The 16,706-nt window shown below is 28.4% G+C and overlaps 1 protein-coding gene across 1 annotated transcript in view; it reads right to left on the reverse strand.

The window, feature by feature from the left end:
- The window catches only part of beat-Vc (beaten path Vc), a 114,463-nt gene that overhangs the window by 75,704 nt on the left and 22,053 nt on the right, over positions 1 to 16,706 (reverse strand). The gene's annotated exons all lie outside the window — the stretch shown is intronic.

A 16,706-nucleotide genomic window follows, 5' to 3' on the forward strand; every position in this document is an offset into this window, starting at 1 on the left:
TAGCTTAAATACATCGTTTCAATGGACTTTGAAATATCTATCATTATATATCCATATTGTCTATATTAATGACTTAGTAATCCAGATATAGAACAAAAATAAGCCAAAACTCTAGGTTGCCCCGGTTTTCTCCATATATCTCAGTCGTTTGTGGGCAGAGCTGGTAAAATTCGCGATATATTGCTGTATGAATCATATATTTAAGTTATTTGGAGCCTACGGAAAGTTGATTTCAACATACAGACAGACAAACGGAGAGACGGACATGGCTATATCGACTTCGCCAACTATGGGGTAGCAAATGAAAAATGTAGAAACTACTAATATAAAACTTTAAAAATTTTAAATATTTAAAATTTTTTTAATAAACTTTAGAAATTTTTAAAAGATTTTTCTTTTTAAATTTATCATTAAACATCTACTGAAATTTTACTAATGTTTTTTACTTTAAAAGATATTGGAATTTTTTCAACTTAACATCAAAATTAATATTAATCATACGCCAAAGAGCTATTGATACTAAATGGTAAAATTTGTATCTGTTTATGTAAAAATTACTATTTTTTTAGAAATTTAAATAAAATATTTAGTAATATCTTTTACAACACATTTTTATACCCTACACCACCATAGTGGGGAGGGTATAATGCGTTTGTGCAGATGTTTGTAACGCCCAAAAATGTTAGTCTAACACCCACCTTAAAGTATACCGATCGACTTAGAATCACTTTCTGAGCCGATCGTCCGTCCGTCTGTCTGGTTGGCTGGCTGGCTGGCTGGCTGTCCATGTAAACCTTGTGCGCAGAGTACAGGTCGCAATTTTGAAGATATTTCGATGAAATTTGGAACATATTATTTTCTCGGCTCAAAAAAAAGCCTGGCTGAAATCGGTCCATTATTTCACCTAGCCCCCATACAAATGTCCTCCCGAAATTGGACTTTATCGGTCATAAATGTTTAATTTATATATGTATCTCCACAAATTCCGCTCCAAATAAGTTTCATATACACAAAATTCATGTCACCAAATTTTGTTACGATCGGTCCATAATTAGTCATAGCTCCCATATGGACCCGCTTCCGAAAATCACTTTAACGTGCATAAATCGCTTATAAATGTTGGTATACACACAAAATTCAACATAATTAACTTTCATATAGACATAAATTAGACGGCCTAATTTCATGGTGATCGGTCCATAATTGGTCATAGCTCCCATATAAGACCCACTACCGAAAATCACTCAAAAATATAAATTATTGAAATTTTAAAAGAAAAATGTTTTTGCTCTTTTACTTAGTGTAGGGTATTATATGGTCGGGCTTGACCGATTCAGATTCTTACGAATAAGATTTTTAATTTAAAAGTTATTGCAATTTTTCCATCTCAACCTCAAAATTAATATTAATCATTCGCCAAAGAGTTTTTGAAACTAAATTGTAAAATTTGCCTGTATCTGTGTAAAAATTTCTAATTTTTTTAAATATTTTAATAAAATATTAAGTAATTACTTCTAAAACACATTATTTTATTTAATTTTTTTTTTTAAACCATTGTAACGTTTTAACCTTTTCAAAACGTTGGTTTATTTCCTTTAAATAAACCGGATACTTTTGATTGCAAATAAAAGCCGTTTAGTAGTTTGAAAATTGTAACAACTCTTTATTTATTTAAAATGTACAACAACAGAATTAAATAGTCACTCAATGTTTTTTATACACGTTTATTTTTAAATATTAAAATTTTTAAATTTTTAAAAGATTTTTCTTTTTGAATTTATCTAGAAATCTCATCACTAAAAATCAATTTAGATTTTACGAATATGTATTTTACTTTAAAAGTTATTGTAATTTTTCCAACTCAGTCTGAAATTAATATTAATTATACGCCAAAGAGTTTTTCAAACTAAATTGTAAGATTTGCCTCTATCTGAGCAAAAATTGAAAATGTTTTAATAAGTAATTACTTCTGAAACATACTATTTTATTTAATTTTTTTTATTTTTTAAAATATTTTTATTAGAAAAATACTAAACAATTTTTAAATATTTATTTTTAAATTTTTTGTAGAAATCTCAGCATTAAATATCTATTTAGAATTTACGAATATATTTTTTACTTTAAAAGTTATTTAAATTTTTCTTAATAAACTTAACCTCAAAATTAATATTAATCACACAAAAAGAGCTTTTAAAACTGAATTGTAAAATTTTTCTTTATTGAATAGAAAATTATATTTTGTTTAACAAATACAATATACTAAATGACTTCTAAACTCATAAACCTTGTTGTTATTTTATACACATACCCTTGCCACTAATGGTGAAGGATATAATAAATAAAAAACCTAAATACCTCTTCAACTAAAAGAGATACCATGGTTACCTGATACCTTGGTTTTTGTAGATCTTATCAAGGACTATTCATATTTTAACTTTAAGCTTTGGATCACAAATGGATTTTTGGATATTTTCATAAAAAATGTGAGACCCGAGGTAACTCAACTCGAAAATACCTCAGCTCCAATCATGTGAAATTTCGTAACAATATCTCCAAAATATCCTGAGATACCGAATTATTGCCAAAAAAATGTTTCTAAACCACTGTGCATCGTTTAGACATATAACTAATAAAATTCTCTAATGTTGTCAATAAATAGATGACCAGTCTCATTTAAAACTTGATAAAATTTGTTTGGATTTTAATGTGTCAACTCCAGATTTACTTTTATAAATGGTGGTTTTTATAAAGGCTTTATAATTAGATAATTTACGACATTAGCGTTTAAATATTATTTCGGCCAGCGTGATCAATCTATACGGCGTAAGCTAAAGGTTAAATTTTCACACACCCTCCGCAGTAAATCAGGCTATATTTTGGCAGTACCGCGTCAAATATTCGCTTCCAAGTGCTCGATCGTTTCTGGTTTATCTGCATAGAACCGGGCCTTTGCATATACACAGGGAAAATAATGTAGTGGCGTCAAATCACTTGAACGACGTGATATTATTCTTCCGCCAAATGTTTCAATGGTAAATTGATTTACAGCACGTTGTGTGAGACATGTGATACCATCCTGCTGAAACCAGATGCCTGCAATACGAATGCCTTCCCATTGCATCTCTAAATATGTTTTCTCTGTGTACACATTTTTAAATTAAGAAAACAAAAACGGAAAGAAAAATTAAATATTCTACTGCAAATTTGATGGTAAAGGCAAATTTGAATACTTTATAATATTGCAATGTATTTTTTTTTTATTTTTTTGGAATAAAACTATATTTTTTTTATCTCTTAAAAAAAAAGAGCGGAAATAACATTTCTTGAACCAATCCATTTATATGGTTATCTTTTAAATTTAGCATATGACCAAATGTCAGTTAGGATCCCGTTCAAGTGCAGACAAACATTTACTATACAAATGGATAAACCAAGTTTAAATTTTATGTACATTGTACAAGTACAATCAGCAAATACATAACTATACATACATATTTTTGTATGCGAACCTATTTTTATCCATAAAAACGCCAAATTTACATTAAACGTCGTAAAAACTGAAATTGATTTGATTTTTGTTTTGTTTGGAGTGTTTTGTATTGATAGAATATTTTTGCTATCGTTTTTTAGCTTATAATAAATTCGTGGATATTTTCAATTTGCATTGTACATAAAAAATGTTGAGTGTCATTTTCTTTTTTTTATACTTATTTGTAGAAATTCAAATTTAAATATTAAATTGCGATAGAATAAAGGATTGCAATACTTTAGCGATGACAGTAATGTTTTGGCATAAGTTATACAATTATATGGAATTAAAAAAAAAAAAAATCTAGTGAAACCATATTAAAAAATAATGTGTATGGTACTAACATCAGATCTTGTGGAACCAATAATGTGGCCAATATTAGCAAACACATATGCCCTAATATTCCCTTGCATCGTAATCCCTTGCATGGGATTAGAAAACACGAATATGAAGTCCAAATTTTTTTCAGATTTTTTGTTTTTGAGAAAAATGATGTTCGATTAATCGAACATTGGGCACTATTTAGCATAAGCATAAGGAAAAATCACGTTTTTTATAAACTCAAATCAATTCATATTATTTTTGAAAAGAAAAATAGAACAAGACATTTATTTAGACTAAAAATATTTATTATTTTCCTTCATGAAATGCTTCAAAACAATGTTTATGAAGCGCAATATTGCACTTTTTGCATAACAAAGTGCTTAGTTTATGACATCTCTATTTCTTATTTTGCTCTATTTAAACTATAAGATGCTTTCTTTTTGTTATAGGAAGACTATATTTGTAAGTCTCTAGCTCTGTCTCTGTTGAATTAATATATTGCTGTTTCACCTTTAAATAATCCGCAAGTTCTACTCGAAATTCTTTTTGAGATTTATTAATTTTGTTTTGGTAACGACGACGGAAACAGTCCAGTTTTCAAGCATTTACCAACGAAGATTTTAGAGTAGAGATCAACAAAGGCCAATACCACTTCTTTGATCGAAGTGCAACACTATAATTTTGTACAGCATTGTCATGCAAATCCACTCTTCCAATTCCTTTGTTTTAGTTTTTCAATAGTAGAGGTTAGTTATAATTTACAAAGCGAAAGTGTTCTATTATACCATCACTATTTTTTCCTTTTTTCCATCTCTTTACAGTGGGTTAGAGCAGATTAAAATTAGTGGCCACTGTAACATCTTTATTGTTCTGCCAGCGGCAAATTTAAATTTTATTTTTGCTGTCAAACTGGAAATCTTGATCCAAACTTTTTACGGTTTTAAGCACAGCTCCCCAGATTATCTTTGAACGCACAGTACATGTTGCACACAACACTCTTTCATTCAGTAGGCATGAAGTAAAAATGTTGTCAAAATACACTGTATGCCTGTCTGCAAATTCTATATTATCTAACAAGCGAAGAACTACATTGGCTCCTAAGCCAACTGCTTTGATGTAGCTGTCTGCCGATCCAGAATAGGGTATGCAGTATCTATTTGTCGATCAGAGGCACCATAGTGTATAGATGAAGTGAATTGGTTTACCACGTAAAAACATTTTGCAATAATGTCGCCCAAAATATGGTACCATTTGCTCATCAACAAACAAATCTTCCTCCCAAATTTCGAATTGCATAAACTTTTTGTTGATTATCTCGTACATGAAATGAATATAAACACAATAATTTCGAGAGATTTGAACAATATCTTTGCCATTTTGACGTTCTTGTCTAATTTAAAGTTGTTGCTGAGGTGAATAAATTTGTTAATGTCCAAGAACTTATTTCTTGGCATACATAACTTCAAAGCAGCAACGCTTAATGCAGGGTGATTTGACCAATAATCGCGAGCAGCAGGCACAGTGTGATATGCAGACAATACCAAATGCCAAATGCTATGTTGTAACATAGTTTTGTCTAAAACAAAATTAGAATTCGGCTGCTGAGCGTAGCGATTTGTTTCCTCGATTATCATATGTAATGCCATAATTTTGTAATACGTAACGAAACGTTTTTTTCGAATAAATTTGTCATTTTTGAATTTTCATATTTTTCAAAACGTATTTTTCGTTTCTGTATATAAAATTGAGGCCCTAATTTTGTAAATCACGTCACCAAAGTGATATTTATATGGAAAACAAAATTTCAAAAATTTTTAAAATTTGTTTTTGTTTTATGTACAAAATTTTCAAATTATGAAAGGCAATCAACGCTTGAATTTTGGTGCGTTCGTTCTGTTCAGAATTTGTATAGAAAACAAAAACAAATTTTTCAAATTTTTGAAATTTTGTTTTTGCTTTCCATATAAATATCACTTTGTGACGTGATTTACAAAATTAGGGCCTGAATTTTATAAAACAGAACAAAACGTTCACAAGCGCTTGAAACATCAAACTCAAACGTTGAGAATTTCTTTTCGTTTCAATACATTTTTCATAGATTTTTAAATTTTCAAAGAAAAAACATTTTTTTGAGAATGTGTTTTTTCTTTTTATACATAAAAAATACAACAACAAAAATTTGTTTTCCAAATAAATGTAAAAAACAATCAAAAATTTCAAAATTTTTTCAATAAATTTTATTTGTTGGAAAATAAATAAAAATAATTTAATTTATTTGGCAGAAAGTTGACATAAAAACGATATTTTCAAACTTGGTACCACAAATTTTATATTTTTATTTTTTCGTTCCAAACGAAAATTCGTTTGAAGATACAAAATGAGAACATAAATCCTTATAATCAAAAAATAGATAATAACATAATAACTTTATTTCTGTTAATTCAAACTCGTGAATTAGTTACAATATGGCAGTACGCAACATCTTGTGAACAAAAACAAAAGTGCTATATAGTGCCCAGTGTTCAACAAATCGAACACTTCATTTTGAAGTCAAATTACAAAAATACCAGTGAAAAACAAAAATATTGTTTTGCTGTTGTTGATAGTTGAATCATTTTTTAATTGAACAACATTCGCACTTTTTTTATTTTTTTGAATTTTATACATAGTTTTCAGCATGGCAGAACAAGCAAGGTACAATTATTGGAAAGTATGTTCTCAATTATTCATTCCCTATAACGTCAAACAAAAGAAAATTAGAAAAAACAAAACGAAATGTCTAAAACAAAAATAAATTAATTTGTGGTTTTATTAAACAAATTTTTCTGTATATACTTTTTTTCGTGAAATATTTAATTTAAATTAAAATTGTTCCAAATAAATATGTGTTGGTTTTAATATAACGTGAAAAAAATCGCGAAAACAAAATAAAAAGTGATGAGAGTAAATGCTTTATTTGACGTTGTAGGGGTAAATATTGACAACTCTCCCTAATAATTGTACCTGGTTGATTCTGCCATGGTTTTCAGTTTTCAAATTATGCCAAAATTGATGTTTCTTCTTCACCCTATTATAAAAGGGAGGATTGGAGTGGGCATGAAATTTTATTTTTATATTTGTAGCCAACCCCTTACACTATATAATTATTAAAAAAAATAGTTCTTAGTCTTACAAAAAATGAGAAAAAAGCATTAAATTTACTGTTCGAAAAATCGAACATTGGGATGATATGGGTTAAAGGAATATTGAAGAACGTTAAAATAACTAGTGCCTGGAGCAGTGGGACGTAGACTTTAAAACACAGAAAATAATTGAGCCTAGTTTAATACCAAAATTATTTTTTGATTGTTTTTATACATTCACCATGAGTGGTATATATAAGATTGTCATTCCGTTTCTAATATCCACATTTTTCATTATCTACCCCATAACGAATATTCTAGATTATTAAAGATGCCGTAGTTGATATAGACATATCCGCATGTTTGTTGAAATCAACTTTCCGAAAATCGAGAAAATGTTCACACAAAAAGTGGCTGAGATATAAGCAAAAAAGCGCGACCAATTTCTATTTTAAACAAAACTTTTTTTTACCAAAAATGGTTTGGGGTATATTGCGTCTGTCATTCCGTTAGTAACATATCGAAATATTGGTCCTAGAACCAAAAACTATATACACACAACCTCAAAAAGTAGTAAACACTAAAAATTATTTGATTCTTTTAAGACAATAAAAATCCTAAAATCTGTCCAACGATAACAATTTAAAAGTTTTGGTTTGTTGGAGATTGTACTGAATAATAGATTCGGTTCTGAAAAAAAAAGATTTTTTTCTTGTTCGAATAAAACGAATAATTCGAATAAGAGATTTTAACTTGTTCGAATAATTCGATCACACGTTTAAAATTAATCGAATTATTCGAATAATTAAAATTTTTTTTAAAAAAGTAAAGAATGAAGTTTTGATGCCGTTTTTTTAATATTTTATTGTTAAAGAAAAACAAAAAAAAAACGTTAAAGTTAAAAAACATTCAAAAACAAAGTCCATCATTAAATTATCAACAGAAATATTCTGATCAGATTAACTCCCGAACAATCTACAAAACAATTTACTAGCAAGCCCAATAGTTTCCGTTTTGGAGCTATGCTTTAAAAAAATGTGAGCTAGTTGGACATGATCCTGAATTAAAATACAATATAAACGTATTAAGAACTTTTTTATGTCGTTCATTAATTCGGGTTTTAAATTGAGTAACTAATTATTTATTAAATTAATTATTCACTATTTCTAAATTATTTATAACAAATTGTATTTTACATCAAACTCTATCAACGTTACCGAATCTTTGCTTAATAAAGTGATCTTGGGGAATTACACAATAAAGGGAATCTGTCCAAAGTTTGATATCATTGTCAGTGAGCGTGGCTAATTTAAAGTCAGGCAGTGCATGATTGACGCATTTATAAATACGTGTTGAGCTGAGAAGCTGGGTGAAGGGGGAAAAGGCTGGATAATTGGAAGAGATGTTCAAACTCTCTGAGCCGAAACAAAATCGTTTAGATTTTGTACTCAGAATAATTTAAAAAACAATATGAAACGAAAAGGAAGGAATAAAACAAATGAATTAGGAATTTTCTAATTATTTATTAAATTATTTGAAAGGTGGATTCTTACCATAAGGAACAATATGATTAGGATAGCGAACTGAACAGGTTAGAGGTAGAATTGTATCTCTCACAAAAAGAAGTATTTATGACTATTGACGTTTAATTTAGAACTTATGACAATTGGAAGTATACTGTAACACATAGCATTCTGCATTTATATATATTGAGGAAAATAGGAATTGCAGGGAAATTAGGAAAATCGCTAAGTGTTGTTTTTGGCGTAAACAATACGCAAAATGTTTAATACCATTTTAGACAAAGATGTTCAAAGATGTTCAAAATAATTGTGTTTATCATTCGATTTATTAAATATTTTGCAACACTTACGTACGCGGTTAATAACATCACTTATATACATATATTTTAAGATCATGGCCTTCGCCTATTTCAATGTAATCATTATAAATGTCATCCTCAATATCACTTTCGACGACCGTTTCAAAATCACATTCAACTCCACTTTAATCTTTTAATTGATATTTTGATTATTATATGCGATTCTTCAAATATTTCGCCAGCTAAATAACAAATATTTTATTCCGTATCTTTTATTTTCATTGGTTCAAGTCTTAAGTTAAAAATGTTGAAATATTTGTTTTTAGAATTGTAACTTCTTGAAGTAATATTTATATATTTATAGAAGGAGCTATCGGAACACTCATCTACAGTGATCGAAAGCCCCTTTATCCTTAGTTATTTGTCGAATTTCAAAAACAATACAATTTTTGTGAGTCATTGTTACTTATTTAAATTTGAAATTATGAAACATTTTAAGCAATTTAATAAATTTAAATCTATATGAACATTTATTCGTTTTATTCGATTATTCTACATAAAATTGTTCGAATTATTCGTTATTCGAAAATGGCCATTTTTAAATTGTTCGAACAATTATTCGATTAATCGAACGATCATTAGTCGAATGAATACCCTAGTTCTTACTAAATTTCTAAGACGTTTTAGCTTTGTCCGTGCATCTGTTGTTGGGCCTTAAACAAAGGACCGATTTTCAAAATTTTAATGCCAATCAATTGTAAACATATTGAAATTAAGGCAGCCAAAAAAGTATATAAAAATATTGGTAATTGTGGGCGTGGCATGCTGTTAAAAACAAATATTTTATGTTATTTTATAAAAAATGTGATTTCTGTAAATTTGTTCAGAAGTAAATTATCTTTACTCGCAAACTATTATCGATATTTTGCTGAATTTTTATTTCTTATGTTGCACAGAGGGGCAGAATCAAAATTTTTTGGAAATAAATCTGGTATTTCTAAACGGCTGGTCCGATTGGGATAAAATTTGACGTGTTTAAAAATTTTACATGTCGAAGGTACCCTAATTTGTGCCTCCATAGCCCCGCCCCTGGATCATTTGAAGGGTTTGATTATACCCACTGTGTGTTGGTAGGATAATATTCTTTAAGAACTGGTATGATGCGTCACTGTAGCGTTTATACATGTACTATATTTTAGTCAAATTTGAATTTTAGTGGAATAGAACTTTTGAAGGTCCAAAGGGGTTAAAAAAAATTTTACTACCAAAAGAAAGGCGAAAGTGTTCTCTATAATCCCATATATACTTGTTGACCTATTTTCCATTTAAAAATTACTCCCAAATTTTTTCTATTTTTATTTTACCTGTTCATATGACTGGCTGGTTGCCTTGCTGTCTATGTAAAGCTTGTGTAAAATTTTGAAGATATTTCGATAAAATTTCTAACATACATTTTTTTCGGACCGAGGCCAAGGTCTATTGAAACTGGCTGAAATCGGACCAATATTTCACCTAGCACCCATAAAAATTGGACTTTATCGGTCGTAAATGGTTTAAATTAACCAATATTTCAATATGTTACAAACTCAATGTACCTCCATCTTCTTAGTGCTGATCATACCCCTCCTTTATTTAGATCCATTGTGGTTCACAGTGAAAAGTAGTTAAAACTCAACAAAATAACTAAATATGTTTTCATATCCTTGTACTAGTGAATAAAATGAAATGAAAAAGTTTATTCAAATGAATACCCATTCAAAAAAATATTATTTTAGATATGAATACCACAGATTTGCAATAACATATTCTTAGAATCATTTGTTAAAGCTTTCATAGAATCAATTACAAAATTAAACTATTTTTTAGTGTTAAATGGAGCACATATTAGATTGTGGTCAATGAACTGATTTTCGTTATTTTTCAATTGAAATTAAATATCTTGGCTAGACAAAAGATTTAAAGTTAAATTGTAAAAGATAAAACTATTTGGTTAGGAATGTTCTTAATAACTGATGTATTTTTAGTTAAATTACACAAGAAAAGGGAAATGAGATAAATGAAGTAAGTTCTGGATTAAACAAATTTGTTCAATTCACAACATTGCTTGTTTAAAAACATAAACAATTTGATAATAGCAAAAAAACCAATCATAGTCTTAATATGACTCGGATTTTATACTACATGCTAATTATGAGTTTAGTTTTCGCCACAATTTTAGCCTAAAACATACCAATTAAATTAAAAAATTAAATATAGTCAGTTTGAACTATTATTTTTGCCCTTTAAATGTTATAATAAACTCTAAATACCTTCAAAATTCTAACCTCTATTGGAGTTCATGAGAAGGAAATACGCTGCATTAGAAATCTATATTGGAATCAATCGGCTCGAATTGATGTGTGTGGAGAAGAAACTGAAGAAGTTGACATCTCTGAAAAAATATTCCAAGAAACACTTTAAGGGGAAACTATAGGGATGAAACTAAATGGGAAATACATCAATAATATAAGATATGCTGATGATACCACACTAGTAGTATATCCGGTCTACAGAAGATGATGTAAAGACTTGCACATATAAGTGAGATGTATGGATTGAAAATCAATATGAAAAAGATGAAATATATGGTTATTAGTAAAAAAAAATCCCATCTCAACGCAACGTTGAATAAACAAAATACATAAAACGAGCTAGTACGGAGTTTTAAATATCTGTCAGTCCTAATTAATGACCAGTGGGACCCATCAAGGGAAATTAAATACCGTATAGAAATGCCGTATGAGACTGCCAGAGTCTGAAATGATAATGTATTAAGAAGGATGAATGTCGACCAATATTTTAGCATAACATAAAAATATAAAGGTTATGCATATGGGGGATTTCATGTCAAGTGAACCAACTTTTTAAATCGATGTCTTCCGTATGAAATTTAAACCAAGATTAGACATAGATAGTACTTCAGACACAATTTTTCAACAAGATCGATCAATAACTGTCTGAGTTACAGGGGGTAAAAATTTTACTTTTTGGCCAAACATGTGATTTTTCTCTTCCATGTATCTTATTACCTATTGATCTTAGCAAAATGTGTCCCAAATAATTTAGATATTTAATAAAATTAAAAAATTTTAATATTTTTTTTTCCGAAATCGAAAACTTTTTGACTTTTTTTTAATTTTAGTTTTCTTAAAATAGATATATTCCTTGAATACCTCTTTGGTCGTTTAGTGGGATGCGAGTTCGATATTTATCAAAATAAATGTTTTGTAACTAAAAACAATTAAATTTTTGTCTTTTTTTTCCAAAATCTAACTTTTTTACAAAATGGGCTTTTTTTACATTTTTTTTTTTGCTCAAAAGAAAACTTGGGTATATTCCTTTAAGACCTATTTAGTCGCTTAGTGCGCTGCGAGTGGAATATATAGCAAAATAAATGTTTTGTAACTCAAGATATTCAATTTCTGAACCTTTTATTTTGGCAAAATTGAACTTTTTCCAAAATGGGCCATTTTTTAAAATTTTTGGTTTTTGCTCAAAAGAAAGCTTGGGTCTATTCCTTTAAGGGCTTTTTAGTCTCGCATTGTGATGCGAGTGGGATAATATCAAAATTAATGTTTTAACACAAAAATTGTATATCTAGAGTTACAAAATATATATTTTAATATATATCCCACTCGCATCCCACTACGTTACAAAATAGGCCTTAAAGGAATAAAGGAAAATTCTAATAAAGGGACCATTTTGGAAAAAAATTTTAGATTTTACAAAAAAAAAAGTCAAAAATTTCATGTTGAGAGTTACAAAAAATTTATTTTGATTAATATTAAACTCGCATCCCACTAGGCGACCAAATAGGTCTTCCAGGAAAATACCTAGGCTTTCTTTTGAGCAAAAAAATAAATAAAAAAGGGTCCATTTTGAACAAAAAAAATCAACAAAGTTTTTGGTTTTGAAAAAAAAAGTCAAAAATTGCATGTTTTGAATTACAAAACATTTATTTCGATACATTTCGAAATCGCATCCCACAAAGCTGCCAAACATGTCTTCAAGGAAAATATTTAGGCATTAGTTTAATTAAAAAAGGCCCATTTTGAAAAAAAAGTCAAACAAGTTTTTGATTTCGGAAAAAAATATTAAAAATTTTTTATTTTTTTTTAAATTTTTTTTCGAAAGATTGAAGAAATAGCTATCAAAACTATTTGGGACACATTTTGCTAAGAACAATAGGTAATAAGCAGGGCAACCAAAAATATGCTCTAAAAAAAGTGTTTTATGCTCATAAAATATGCACTTAAAAACGAAAAATATGCTCTTAAAATATAAAAAATATGCACTTAAAAACAGTTGGTTATTGTTTGATTTTACAATTTCATTAAAAAATATATATGAAGTAAATAATATATTGAGCTCATAAATAAAAATTGGTTATTATAGGATTAAATTTCGATTTTAGTAAAAATTAATATAATTAGATTCAATTCATTTTATTATATTTAGCAATAAATTACTATGTGTTTACAAAAGTTTTAAAATTTTTAAACTAAATCTTTGTTTTTGATTTCCGAGTTTTTTAGACAATCATAATCAATTGATTTGTCTCATCTTAGTAATTAGTTGCATAATATTTTACATTCTCAATCGATGTGTCCCAATGTTAAATTTCTCCAAATGTTTCTATTCTATATGAAGTTTTAAAAGCTTTTTTATCATTTGAATAAGTTTCAAAAACTCTGTGAATAGCGTGTAATTTTTTGGAAAAAAAAATTACAAAGGATTTTGGAGCATTCATCATGTATCTAGATTAACATCTGAATTCGGCTTCTAAAATTTAAATAGAATTATAAAGAGCCTTACAATAGTGGAATGATTAGTTCCATTTAAGACTGCGGCAAGTAAAAATTAAATTAAAACAAACTTTTTGTTCAAGTTTTATCATTGGGACTCAAAATGCCGTGACATTTCCTATGTTTCTTCCTTTCTCATCCATTGTATCGTCTATCGATATCCACGTATATTATTTTTTAATGATTTCTTAATACATTTTTTTACAAGTTGTGTAAATATATCAACGGGTTTTGAACGCGAGATTTTCGATAGATCTTAATATTCTATATAAATATTTGTTTAATTTTACATTAGTGGTAAACTATTAATGCCCAAACATAACTGTCTCAAGCTGCCTTAAATTCCTTCTTTTAAATATATTCAAAAATGATTGAAGAAGTTGCCCATAATAACATACAAAATATAGAAATGAAAAATTACAATACAAACAATAAAATTATATCAGGAAAATAAAATAATTAAAACTAAAAGAAAATATACAACAAAAATATGCAGTTATGAGTTAAATATGCAAAAATATGCTATAAAACGCAAAATATGCTAAAATATGCAGTAAAGGGCAAAATATGCAAAAATATTCACTAACAAATCGATGCCAAAATTCTTAAAATTGTCTGAAACGGATAAATAACTAACTCATATGTTTATACGACGCACAGCAAAAAATATGATATTACATATTTTGGGTTGCCCTGATAATAAGTTACATGGATAAGAAAAAACATCTGCTTGGCCAAAATGTCAAATTTTGACCCCCTCTAACTCAGAGATTTCTCGAGCGATCTTATTGAGATATTGTTTCTGAGTTACTATCCAACAGATCTAACCTAATTTCATCCCGATCGGAAGACATCGATTTCAAAAGTTGGTTAACTTGACATGAAATGACCCATTTATAAACATAGAATTGTACGATCACTAATATCCGAATAACGGATGTGTTAATAAAAAATACCCTTTGTATATCATTAGTCACAAATGGTGGTGAGTCTCGGTTGAATTTAGTATGTAAAATATGTATGTACTCTGTTCAAAATTTCGTGCGAAATGCTGTCAAATTACATATAAAATATTTGGAATGAAATATATGCGAAATAATTTCGCAAAAGCAGTACTCTGTTCTTATTGTGGAAAACATGTGAAATGCATCTGACAACCTTATTTTTCCACACGAAATAACATAAGCAGCACTTCTTTCGCACGAAATTAAAACCAACAGTTGATCATGTTTTTGCATATAAAATTTTTCGTATGAAAAAACCATAATTTTTCGCAAAATGTAATCGTAATAGGTGTAGGTTATTATAAATTCGAACTTGTCCGACTATATTTTTTTGTATTGTTTAGAAATTACTGTTTTTTTTTTAAATTTTATTACGTCTGCATGTACGAGTATTTAATAAAACATTAATATTTAGCTATAAAAACAGAAATCAATTAATGTTAGAAAAACTTTTTTTATGATATTTATATTGCTGCAAGTTTTACATATTTATTTCAAGGCAACGTGTCTAACCTTGAATGTGTTTAATGGCGCATCATTAATATTGGTTTAAAAGTATTTCTAATTGTAATGTGATTAATTAAAATGGCGTTATTGGTTTTTGTTCCTGCAAATATTAATTAATATACAGACGAAATTGTATTTATACAAATCATAATATGAGAATGCTTGGATACTAGAGAAGTTGGGTTTTTTGGGATAAAGTTCTCAATATTTAAGAATTAACAGTAGCGGTATATGCAAAACAAGCTTAACTGTTTGAAATCTACAATATTTTATGCAGGATTTTATAGACTAGTATAAAATGTGAAACGATAAAAGGTTATATGAAGAAATTATACGCTTAAACGCAATTTAATTATAATCCAGTAATATAAGATATGAAGCGATTAATGGAGATAAACAATGACAAAATACATTTGAACCCATTTTTCAAAACCTTGTAGCTTATCATGTATTTACGCCAATCCCTCAGGGACCAAGGATTCTCAACTAAGACCGTAAACAAAACAAATATTTCATTTTGTTGTATGCTAGTTCTCAACATAGCAAGTTGATGCCACTTTGTTTGATAAATACAGAATACATTTATGAATAAGAAATACTTTCATGATAAAATAATAAAGCCAGAAATTTCGCTTAGTGAAAAACCCATTCACATTCAATTCTCTCTTGGTGCGGATCATTGATTTACACTAATCCCCCTGAATTGTTTTAATATTTGTCCGCCTTGTTTATTTGGTATATTTTTCTTATCTAGCTTTATACTTGATTCGCACATTTGAAAAAGCAATTCAGAATTCAATTGCATGACCCTTTTAATCTTGTTACTCATAGCAGCAGCAGAATCTACAATTTAAAAGAAATTGTACCATTTCACCAACTCAGTTTTTTTTATTTTTTCTCTGTGTTTGTTAATTCGTTTTCATGGCTAAATTGTCCTTTTGCATAGACTCCTATTTTGTATTCTATTGCCCTCATTTTTTTTATTCCTTTTACAATTTATAACAGAGAATGGCATGTTGCTGCAACACTTTTGTGCTGTATTCCACAAAAGCGCAATTACAATTGTTGCCAATACCATAAAATATTTTAATTGCTAATTTTTTTCATTTTATTTAACTAAATAACACAGTACAACACATGATTTTGGGACTCAATTCTGACAATTGCACGTGAAAGTAGCCCCAAAAATAAGAACTTCTGTATCATTAGTTTTGTCAAGTTGGATGCCATAGTAATTTAATGACCATACGAATTTTTTTCGTCAAGGTGGATTTTTATCACTTTTTCTATATTTTAGCACGGTTATATCTCGTATACCGTACGGAGTATCTCTTTTGTGGCTGAAGGAAAGTTGTAGATATTGAATAGTAGAAAAAAAGTACGGAACATACCTACCCGAAAAAAGTGCATCCAGTGCCTTAAAAATCGCAAAAATGCTCATTTTTTAATTTTTTTTTTACCAATTTTTCACCTTTTTTGATCAATAACTGGATTACAAATCCAATTATGGACCGATCACCATGAAATTAGGTCGTGTGATTTTTTTCTATATGA

Source organism: Calliphora vicina, chromosome 1 (genome assembly GCF_958450345.1).
Source record: "Calliphora vicina chromosome 1, idCalVici1.1, whole genome shotgun sequence".
Lineage (NCBI taxonomy): Eukaryota > Metazoa > Arthropoda > Insecta > Diptera > Calliphoridae > Calliphora > Calliphora vicina.